Source organism: Phyllobates terribilis, unplaced genomic scaffold, assembly GCF_046119375.1.
Source record: "Phyllobates terribilis strain yellow unplaced genomic scaffold, ASM4611937v1 Scaffold_1__5_contigs__length_1240528914, whole genome shotgun sequence".
In the NCBI taxonomy this organism is placed as follows: domain Eukaryota; kingdom Metazoa; phylum Chordata; class Amphibia; order Anura; family Dendrobatidae; genus Phyllobates; species Phyllobates terribilis.
This window is the reverse complement of record NW_027362761.1, coordinates 856,424,494-856,437,045: the sequence shown is the minus strand read 5'-3', so window position 1 is coordinate 856,437,045 and position 12,552 is coordinate 856,424,494.

Below are 12,552 nucleotides of genomic sequence, written 5' to 3'. Positions count from 1 at the left end.
TGGGGATGTTGGTGGTGAAGGTGCGCTGGAGCAGCAGTAACCACACACAACTCCTCACGGGAGGAGTATAGCCTCAGGGCAGTAAATGGGGATGTTGGTGGTGAAGGTGCGCTGGAGCAGCAGTAAACACACAGAGCCTGTCATGCAATTCAGGGTCTTTACTGTTGGTGGTATTAAGGGACCCGTCCGGTAGACAGGTTAACAATGGAGGCCTGGTCAGTCTGAGAGCAACTGGGAAATCCCGCTGGTCAGGGGGAGTTTGTAGGCCTACCGTGCTGACTTCACTCTTTCTTGGCTATCACGCTGTAGTGTATGGGTAGCCCACGTCTCTGAGTGTACCGTGTTGTTCTCACCCGTATGACTGGCGACTCGGGCCTTCCGTACCTCTCACCCCTCCAGGGCAGTAGTGGTCCCTCTCGTGTGGCTGAGCCTCCAGGCTTCCTTGGGCAAGAGGACTTGAAGTCCCCTGCGTGGTGGTTTTCTGCTGCTGGGCTTATAATTATAACCCTCACAGCCTCGGACTCCAGTGTCCGGCTTGACAAGTCTCTGGCAAGGACGAACTCTTCTAGTTCCCCTCCTGGCCTCGTGTTCCTCCTCTGCCTACAGGGACTCCTCAGCCTGCTGCTGACCTGCCCCTATCTGCAACTTGTCTGGACTCTCACTGTTCTCTGGCTGGTCTCTGTCTGTCTAACCCCGCCCCAGATCCAGTTTATAAAGAGCAGGTTTCTCCCCTCCCTGGACTGAGACAGGAGGTGCTGCATGCTAATTGTCCCCAACCAGGGAACCTCCCACCTGCTCTCAGACATGACATTGCTGCCACTGTGGCAGCCAGACCTCAGGGTGCCACATTCCCCCCTAGTGAAATTTAGTACTCCGGACTAAACATTTTTTTTTAGAAAACAACAATACAGGGTATAAACAATAACATAAACATATATACAAGTACATTTTGTCTTTAAGGTCACGGCGCTTCCGTGACTGGGTGTCCATGTCACCCAACAAGGTAAAGTTTTCCACGGTGTGGGGACCTGTCCCTATAAACCCCAAGTTACTGACCAAGGGCGTGGCGGCAAGGTAAAAGCTAACTGCTTTGGACCACAAGGAGGCCACGCCGGACAGGTTTTTCTTCCGTGGCCATCTTCGAAAGAGGGCACCAGGTGCAACCATCTACAAGACAGTTCCGGCCATTCAGTGTCCATGACCTGTCAGTCCATTGAACTAGGAAAAACTGGAAAAACATTATTACTGTCCAGGTAACACAAACATTAAACATTTTCAACATTGGCAATATTCAGGTAAATATGACATATTAGATTCTCCAGCGAGCGGGTACCTGACCTTTAGTGCTCCTCGTGGACCTACGTAACCCACTGTCTGGTGGTACTCTATTTGGGTCCCCTGTTTCCACCCCCTGTGTACTGGATGTGCTAGTGGCTGCACTAGAGGTACTTGCAGATGTTACGGGTAGGCTGGGCAGCTTTCTGCGTACTCTTTGGCTCACCACGGGCATGGCAGGTTCACTACTAGCAGAGGGTTGATTCTCCTGAGCTGCTGGACTCTTCTGCCTCCGGGGCCACTGGCTCTTCCAACACTACTTGCTCTTCTGCAGGAGCTTGAGGGGCTGGCTGGAGAAAGGTAAGGACGGGTACCACTATAGCGTTGTTGATTTGTGTCCAGGACCGGGGAAAGTCTCTGAGCACTGTACTGACCATTTCTTCCCTTTCCTCTGCGGGTTGAGGGCTATCTTGGTCTTCATCAGTGCTTTGCAGCTGCTCGGGACACTTCTTCAGGTGGTCTCTAGAGACAGTGGCTTTGGTCTCTCCTCCATCCTTACTGATAACACACACTTTTGGGTTCTCATGGCTTGACAGCAGTACGGTGTACGGGTCTTTCTCCCACTCATCATACAACTTGTGGAGCCGTCTCTTTCTCTTCAAGACCTGCTCTCCAGGTGCCAGGGGAGCAGCTGGAGCATGCTGGTTGTAATCCCTCTCTTGCCTCTCTCTGGCTTGAGACAGACTTCGCTCCACGCTCTCCTGTACTCTCCGGTACTGCTGCTGTCGTTCTGTGTCCTAGTCTGCTTCTGGTGAGGTGTCCTCGGGTGTCAGGACTCCCATCTCCAGGTCAATTGGCAGCTTACCAGGTCTTGCCCTCATTATGTATATAAGGTATATATTAAGGTTATACAAGTCCACCAGATCCGGCAGTTTCTCAGGCCACAGGCTGCGTTCCTCCAGGGGCAACGTCTTGAGCAGGTCTATTACTACCTGATTCATTTTCTCACACATCCCGTTGGTTTGGGGGTGGTAAGGCGTTGTCCTTATCTTCTTGCAGCCATACAGGTTGCAGAATTCCTGGAAGACTTCAGCCACGAACGCTGGACCTTGATCAGTCAACACTTGCTCCGGATACCCGTGTGGTCGGCAGAAATGCTGCTGAAAGGCTCTGGCGGCCGTCTGAGCTGTTAATTCTATGACAGGGACCACCACTAAGAACCGGGAGTAGTGATCTACGATTGTGAGGGCGTAGACGTATCCCGATCTGCTTGGAGCCAGCTTTACGTGGTCCAGGGCCACCAGCTCAAAGGGCTGCTTTGTGATGATGGGCTGCAGGGGAGTCTTCGGGCTGGCGCGGTCCTTCCTCCTTAGGTTGCACGTGCCACAGTCTCTGCACCATCTCTCTATAGCCCCTCTCATGCCTACTCAGAAGAACCACTCATGCAACAGGAACTCCAGCTTCTTCCATCCAAAGTGCCCTGCGCCGTCATGGTATGCTTCTAGGACAATAGCCGCATCCCGCCTTGGGACCACTACCTGCCAGATCAGTTCATGTGTTCGAGAGTTGACGGTTCTGCGGCACAGCCTCCCCTCATAGAGAAACAGCTTGCTCCTCTCCTTCCACAGCTGTTTGGCCTCTTCCGGAGCATCCGGATCAAGGTGGGCATCAGCCTGGGTCAGCATCTCTTTCACCAGGTGGACTGCGGGGTCACTATCTTGCATCTCGGCCCAGCCGTGGTGGGGTAAGGGATTGAACGTAGCTGTGGCAGAGCACCTCTCCTTTACGCAGTGAGAACACTGGGTGACCCCATGATGGTGGAATGCAGGGAGTTCAGTTTCTTCCAGTTCTTCTGGATCCTCTCCCCCGTCCTACAAGTGAGGCATTCTGGACAATGCATCTGCGTTGGCATTTGCGCGCCCTGTCCGGTATTTGATGGTAAATTCATAATTGGACAGCCGGGCCATCCATCTCTGCTCTAGGGCACCAAGTCTTGCAGTGTCCAGGTGTGTCAGCGGGTTGTTGTCCGTGTACACAGTGAACTTAGAAGAAGCCAGGTAATGCTTGAAGCGTTCGGTGACTGCCCACACCACTGCCAGGAACTCTAGCTTGAAGGAGCTATAATTCTCAGGGTTTCTCTCTGTGGGTCTCAGCTTTCTGCTAGCATAAGCAATCACCCGTTCTCTGCCCTGCTGGATCTGGGATAGTACGGCTCCTAGCCCCACGTTACTGGCGTCAGTGTGGAGGATAAAAGGCTGGCCATAATCAGGGTAGGCCAGGATCTCATCCCCCGTGAGGGCCATCTTCAGCTGGCGGAAAGACTCCTCCTTCAGCTTGTCCCACTTAAAGGGCGGCTTCTGACTTTTAGTCTTTGACTGACCTAACAGGAGGTCTTGCATAGGGGCTGCCATTTTGGTGAACCCGGAGATGAACCTTTGGTAGTAGCCTACCAACCCGAGGAACTGCCGCACTTCCTTTATGCTGGAGGGTCTTGGCCAGTCCTTAATCACCGTGACCTTGTCAGGGTCTGGGGCTACTCCGTCAGCACTCACCACGTGTCCCAGGTACTGTACTTTTGGCTTCAGTAGATGACACTTGGAGGGTTTCACCTTTAGGCCAAAGCCTGCCAGGGCATCGAACACCTCTGCCAGGTGCTTTAGATGGTCCTCATAGGTCTTAGAATATACGATGACATCGTCCAGGTAGAGTAGGACCGTCTCGAAATTTCTGTGCCCCAGACAACACTCCATCAGCCTCTGGAAGGTCCCTGGTGCGTTGCAGAGTCCGAACGGCATACAGTTGAATTCACTGAGACCCATCGGGGTGGTGAAGGCTGTCTTCTCCTTGTCCGACTCTGCTACAGGAACCTGCCAGTACACGCTAGTGAGATCCAAAGTAGAGAAGAAGTTAGCAGATTTTATTGCAGCCAAAGACTCCTCTATCCTAGGTAATGGGTACGCATCTTTGTGTGTTATTCTGTTGACCTTTCTATAATCTACACACATCCTCATCGTGCCATCTTTCTTTTTTACAAGAACTAGAGGAGCTGCCCAGGAGCTACAGCTATCCCTGATCACCCCAGCCTCCTTCATTTCTCGTAACATACCCTTGGCATTCTGATAGTGTGCAGGGGGTACAGGCTGGTATCTCTCTTTTATGGGTGGATGGTCTCCTGTGGGGATTTGGTGTTCTACCCTCTTTACTTGCCCAAAGTCTAGCGGGTGTTTACTAAAGACTCTTTCGTACTCCTGAACCACCTGGTAGACTCCCTGTTTTTGGTGTGAGGGAGTGGAGTTGGTGCCCACATGCAGTTTCTGACACCAGTCCTCCATTTGCTTCTTGGAGCCGTTACCCTCCTCTGGTTGAGATGGAGGCAAGGGTTCCACGGCCTTTACAGAGTTCTGGTTAATGGTGAACAATTTGGCTAGAGTGGCATACCGGGGCAAGTGTACTTCTCTTTCCCCAATATTTAGGATGCGGATTGGTACCCTCCCATGGCGGACATCAACCACCCCCCGTGCTGTCAAAATGGTGGGCCTACTGTCTGAGTAAACGGGTTCTACCATAGCTTGGTAGTCTCTACCTCTTAACCCGATTGCAGACAGGCCCCAGATCATCATTTCACTTTTGGGGGCATGGCGATAGGGAATGGGTCGCTCATCCTAACGCTTCCAATCTCACCACCAGACAGTTCTACCTGTTGCCGCTTCATCAGGGCTCTGATCTCCTTTTGTAAGACACGCTGCTGGCTGGAGCTGGCATTCATTGCGACCTGCTGTAATATAACAATTATCTCTGAAAGACAATTTTCAATTACGTTAGTACCCAAGGTTATTTTAGGGTGACTTTCACGACGGTCAATATCCACAATAATCAGTCCTTGCGCCGGCAGTTCAACTTTACCAATCTTGATGGTCACCTCCTTGAACCCCACCTGCGGCACTGGCTGACCATTGCTGGCGATGATGCTCAAGTCATTATCTTGGTAGCGGGTAATATCCGTGTCATCCCAGTACCGCTTGAAAAGTACATAGGGGATGGTGGTTACCTGTGACCCAGTGTCCAACAGTGCACTCATGGGAATGCCATCCAGTAACACAGGCAAGACCGGTCGTCCCCCCACATACTTGTCACGCCAGTTTGACGGGCCTGATGATCTTACACCTGGGGGTTGGCCCTCTGCCCCAGGTTGGGCCCGTTTAAATTACAGTACCTCGCAATATGTCCTGGCTGGCTGCAGCGGCGGAAGATGGGCTGTCCATGCTGGTCATAGCGGTCCGTTGGCTTCCCTCTGGACGGCGGGATCCTCTTCTGTCGGAGCCACGGGACGTCCTCCGGACTGGTAGCCAGCTGGATCTTTCCTGGAGAGGATACCTGTAATGACTGCACAGTCCTGGTTAGTGCGGCAACGCTTTTAGTCAGTTCTTGGACCTGATGGTGCAGGTCTGTAGACGGAGTACTATTCTGTGCGTTGGCTCCTGCAGATTCTGTAGACTGGAGCGCCGCCTCTTGGTGATAAGTGATAGCAGGGCGCCTGGAAGCCGCAACGCCACCGGGTGCGGGTTCTCGGAGTACCCGGATGGCTCTGTCCTTAAACTGTGCAAAGTCTAACCCAGGGTTCTGCAGGGCCATCAGGCGTAACTGGGTTCGGTGGGCGCTGGACAGCAGACCCTCAATGAATTGTTCAGTCAGCAGTTCATCTGCATTCCTCACACTGTCAGGGTCTGCCTGCTTGATGGCTCTCAGGGCCTCTTGCAAGTTCAAAGCATAGTCTCTTATACTGTCTTGGGCCCGCTGCTTGCATCCATAAAATCTCATTTTGATCTCTGCTGAGGTGCGGGTATCAAAAGTGTCCTTTAGATGGGCCAAAATCTCCTTCACGGTTCCCTTGTCCCTGACTGACCAGGACTTTACTTCTCGTTGGGCCGCGCCGGTTAACTGGCCTATCAGTATGGTCACTTTCTGTTCTTCCGTCAGCGGGTACACCTTAAATAGGCTCTCTTTAAAGTCGCTCACGGTATGCCACTCCCCTGAGTACTGGGGCAACCAGGCCAATCCGGGGATATAAGGCATCGTGAATGGCATTACTGCGGCAGCAGCCGCGCTGGCGGTGACAGTTCCTTCCGCTTCCGTCATCCTCTTCCTCCCTAGTCAACCGTGGCCTACCTTCCGTTGCTTTTCTTCTGTAGGCTGCGGCTCTGCAGACGACCGTCGGGGTTGAGGACCTTGCGTCGCGTCCTGGTGACGTTAGCGTCCGCTCGGCTCCTTTCAGGACCTTGCGCAGCGTCCGTGCGTAAGGCGGGGCTCCAGTTCTCGTGCGCTTTCGTCGTCCACGCCCCTCTTCTTCCCGCGCGGCGTCCCGAAGATGGCGCCCGATGGCGGGAAAATGGCTGCGAATGGCAGGAAACGGCTGCGGATGGCGGGAAACTCCACCAAGGTAAGTTTTACAGTCTTTCCTCAGGCACACAGTACCCATTGGTGGCGGGCACGAAATCCTGCCGACTACGCCAAAAGTTGACGCGCCCCCTGGGCCGCGAGGGGAACCCGGAACCGGACCTTTTTGTAGATGCTGGGGGTTGTAGTCACCGTGGCGGTGACCCGGTCCTGTGGCTCAGGGTGGTCAAACTAAATGGCAGTCTATATACCAATGTCCGACTACGCCACCCGTGGATTGCGGTCAGGGTGAACCGCCGCTGCAGGGCAGACCACTGAGGCTGGTGTTGTGGGTGCAGCAGAGTGTAGTACAACTCCCCACGGGAGGAGTATAGCCTCAGGGCAGTAAATGGGGATGTTGGTGGTGATGGTGCGCGGGAGCAGCAGTAACCACATGGAGCCTGTCATGCAATTCAGGGTCTTTACTGTTGGTGGTATTAAGGGACCCGTCCGGTATACAGGTTAACAATGGAGGCCTGGTCAGTCTGAGAGCAACTGGGAAATCCCGCTGGTCAGGGGGAGTTTGTAGGCCTACCGTGCCGACTTCACTCTTTCTTGGCTATCCCGCTGTAGTGTATGGGTAGCCAACGTCTCTGAGTGTACCGTGTTGTTCTCACCCGTATGACTGGCGACTGGCCTTCCGTACCTCTCACCCCTCCAGGGCAGTAGTGGTCCCTCTCGTGTGGCTGAGCCTCCGGGCTTCCTTGGGCCAGAGGACTTGAAGTCCCCTGTGTGGTTGTTTTCTGCTGCTGGGCTTATAACCCTCACAGCCTCGGACTCTAGTGTCCGGCTTGACAAGTCTCTGGCAAGGACGAACTGTTCTAGTTCCCCTCCTGGCCTCGTGTTCCTCCTCTGCCTACAGGGACTACTCAGCCTGCTGCTGACCTGTCCCTATCTGCAACTTGTCTGGACTCTCACTGTTCTCTGGCTGGTCTCTGTCTGTCTAACCCCGCCCCAGATCCAGTTTATAAAGGGCAGGTTTCTCCCCTCCCTGGACTGAGACAGGAGGTGCTGCATGCTAATTGTCCCCAACCAGGGAACCTCCCACCTGGTCTCAGACATGACATTGCTGCCACTGTGGCAACCAGACCTCGGGGTGCCACACATATATCCAGGAAGGGAGCATATAAACAGTGTGGAGGGCCATATACCCAGCATGGAGGGCCATATACCTAGGATGGGGGCATATTACCCAGAATGGAGGGCCATATACCCAGAATGGAGAGCCATATACCCATGATGGGGGCATATACCTAGAATGGGGCCATATACCCAGGATGGAGGGCCATATTCCCAGGATGGAGGGCCATATACCCAGGATGGAGGGCTATATTCCCAGGATGGAAGGCCATATACCCAGGATGGGGGTATATACCTAGGATGGGGGCATATACATAGGTTAAGGACATATACCCAAGATGGAGAGCCATATTCCCAGGATGGAGGGCCATATTACCAGGATGGAGGGCCATATTCCCAGGATGGGGGCATATACCCAGGATGGGGCCATATACCCAGGAAGGAGGGCCATATACCCAGGATGGAGGGCTATATACCAAGGATGGAGGGCCATATACCCAGGATGGAGGGCCATATACCAAGGATGGGGTTATATACCCAGGATGGGGGCATATACATAGGATGGGGCCATATACCAAGGATGGAGGGCCATATACCCAGGATGGAGGGCCATATACCTAGGATGGAGGGCCATATACCTAGGATGGAGGGCCATATACCAAGGATGGAGGGCCATATACCCAAGATGGAGGGCCATATACCCTGGATGGGGCCATATACCCAGGATGCAGGGCCATATACCTAGGATGGAGGGCCATATACCCAAGATGGAGGGCCATATACCCTGGATGGGGCCATATACCCGGTATTGAGGGCCATATACCCAGGATGCAGGGCCATATACCTAGGATGGAGGGCCATATACCCAGGATGAAGGGCCATATACCCAGGATGAAGGGCCATATGCCCAGGGTGGAGGGCCATATACAAGGATGGGGGGGCATATACCAGGATGCACTATATCGGGCCATTATACTGTGGTGCACTATATGGGACCATTACGCTGTGGTGCATTATATGAGACCATTATACTATTCGTCACTATATGATGCCATTATACTGTCTGTCACTATATGGGACCATTATACTGTGGGGCACTATATGTGACCAATATACTGTGAGGTACTATAGGGCCATTATACAGTGGGGCACTATATGTGACCATTATACTGTGAGGTACTATAGGGCCATTATACTGTGGTGCACTATATGGGACCATTATGCTGTGGTGCATTATATGGGACCATTATACTATTTGTCACTATATGATGCCATTATACTGTCTGCCACTATATGGGACCATTATACTGTGGGGCACTATATGTGACCATTATACTGTGAGGTACTATAGGGCCATTATACTGTGGGGCACTATATGGGGCCATTAGACTGTGGGGCACTATATGAAGCCATTATACTGAGGGCTCAGTGACTGATGGGTCGTGTAGTTACTGAGGTCACTGCTCATTACAGCCGCCGAGTCTCGTGGAGCTGCTACGGCCTTATGGAGAGTCGTTCTCTGAACAAGGCTCCATAGCCTTTGGACGGCGGATTTGGGGATAGTCGTGGGAGCACCATGGACTATGTCGGACCTGCTTGTTTTTTTTTTTTCAAAAATAAATTGATGAACCAGGGAAAGTATCGGGGAGTCTTTATTCAAATAACATTTCTTTTTCTGTTTTTTTTTTCTCATTAGTGGTTAGTAGTGGGGGTGTCTGATAGACACCTCTCCATTACTAACCACAGGGATTGATGCCAGATCTACATTTTGACAATTCACAGCTGTCATCAACCCCAACTATCATTACCCCGATTGCCACCGCACCAGGGCAATTGAGAAGGGGCAGGCAAAGCGTGATCTAATGTGATACGCCAAATCTAGGGCCGCTGCGGGCTGGTATTTTTATGCTGGGAAGAGCCCAATAACAAGGGACCTTTGCAGCCTGATAATATCAGCCTGCAGCTGTCTGCTTTACCTTGCCTGGTTACGAAAAATAAGAGGGACCCCACATCTGTTTCTTTAATTTATTATGGTAAACAACCTTTAGTGCCACATAAAAGGCTCTAAAGGGTGCAACTTTATTATATATAGTATGTATTATTGTGAAATTTTATATCTACTGGACGTTTATTCTATTACACCCCTGCTCCCTTAGAAGTGGACAGAGCAAGTTTACACGTTTCTAAGGGAGCAGTGGTATAATGTGTGACCCCCCTCAGTCCACTTCTATGGGAGTAGTAATATGGTGGATGGAACATGGGTCACACATTACACCACTGCTCCCATAGAAGTGGACGGAGTGGTGTCACCGGAAGCGCAGCTAGGGTTCTGGTTTGGGATGGTGAAACTTCTGAGTTGGCCCCTAACCAAGTTGATTACAACTACGGTGGTGCACCCTAATAGTACATGTAGGAGAACCTCAGCAGACGACCATGCTGTTAGTATAATGATAGTATAATGCCCTCCCCATAGGCCTCCATACAGTAGAATGCACTCCCCATCGGACTCCATACAGTAGAATGCACTCCCCATAGGCCTTGATACAGTATAATGCACTCCCCATAGGCTTCCATATAGTAGAATGCACTTCTCATAGGCCTCCATACAGTATAATGCACTCCTCTTCGGCCTCCATATAGTAGAATTCACTCCCCATAGGCATCCATACAGTAGAATGCACTCCCCATCAGACTCCATACAGTATAATGCACTCCCCATCGGACTCCATACAGTATAATGCACTCCCCATTGGCCTCCATACAATATAATGCACTCCCCATTGGCCTCCATACAGTATAATGTACTCCCCTTCGGCTTCCATACAGTATAATGCACTCCCCATTGTCCTCCATACAGTATAATGCACTCCTTATTGGCCTACATACAGTATAATGCACTGCCCTTCGGCCTCCATACAGTATAATGCACTCCTCATTGGCCTCCATACAGTAGAAGGCACTCCCCATCGGACTCTATACAGTAGAATTCACTCCCCATCGCACTCCATACAGTAGAATGCACTCCCCATCGGCCTCCATACAGTATAATGCACTCCCCATAGGCCTTGATAAAGTATAATGCACTCCCCATAGGCTTCCATATAGTAGAATTCGCTCCCCATAGGCCTCCATACAGTAGAATGCACTCCACATAGGCCTCCATACAGTAGAATGCACTCCCCATTGGCCTCCATACAGTATAATGCACTCCCCATTGGCCTCCATATAGTATAATGCACTCCCCATTGGCCTCCATACAGTATAATGTACTCCCCTTCGGCCTCCATACAGTATAATGCACTCCCCATTGTCCTCCATACAGTATAATGCACTCCTTATTGGCCTACATACAGTATAATGCACTGCCCTTCGGCCTCCATACAGTATAATGCACTCCTTATTGGCCTCCATACAGTATAATGCACTCCCCTTCGGCCTCCTTATAGTAGAATTCACTCCCCAACGAAATCCATGCAACAGAAGGCAATCCCCATCAGACTCTATACAGTAGAATTCACTCCCCATCGCACTCCATACAGTAGAATGCACTCCCCATCGGCCTCCATACAGAATAATGCACTCCCCATCAGCCTCCATACAGTATAATGCACTCCCCATCCGCCTCCATACAGTATTATGCACTCCCCAATGACCTTGATACAGTATAATGCACTCCCCATTGGCCTCCATACAGTATAATGCACTCCCCATCGGCCTCCATACAGTATAATGCACTCCCCATTGGCCTCCATACAGTATAATGCACCCCCCATAGGCTTCCATATAGTAGAATGCACTCCTCTTTGGCCTTCATATAGTAGAATGCACTCCCCATAGGCCTACATACAGTATAATGCACTCCCCATAGGCCTCCATACAGTATAATGCACTCCCCATCGGCCTCCATACAGTATAATGCACTCCCCATCGGCCTCCATACAGTATAATGCACTCTCCGTAGACCTTGATAAAGTATAATGCACTCCCCATTGGCCTACATACAGTATAAGGCACTGCCCATCGGCCTCCATACAGTATAATGCATTCCCCATTGGCCTCCATACAGTATAATGCACTCCCCTTCGGCCTCCATATAGTAGAATTCACTCCCCATTGGACTCCATACAACAGAAGACACTCCCCATCGGACTCTATACAGTAGAATTCACTCCCCATCGCACTCCATACAGTAGAATTCACTCCCCATCGGCCTCCATACAGTATAATGCACTCCCCATCGGCCTCCATACAGTATAATGCACTCCCTATTGGCCTCCATACATTATAATGCACTCCCCATAGGCCTTGATACAGTATAATGCACTCCCCATAGGCTTCCATATAGTAGAATGCGCTAGCCATAGGCCTCCATACAGAATAATGCACCCACCATAGGCCTCCATACAGTATAATGCACTCCCCTTCGGCCTCCATACAGTATAATGCACTCCTCTTCGGCCTCCGTATAGTATATTGCACTCCCCATAGGCCTCCATACAGTAGAATGCACTCCCCTTCAGCCTCCATACAGAATAATGCACAAAAAATTGGCCTCAATACAGTACAATGCACTCCCCTTCGGCCTCCATATAGTAGAATTCACTTCCCATAGGACTCCATACAGTTGAAGGCACTCCCCATCGGACTCTATACAGTAGAATTCACTCCCCATCGGACTCTATAGAGTAGAATGCACTCCCCATCGGAATCCATGCAGTATAATGCACTCCCCATCAAACTCCATACAGTAGAATGCACTTCCCA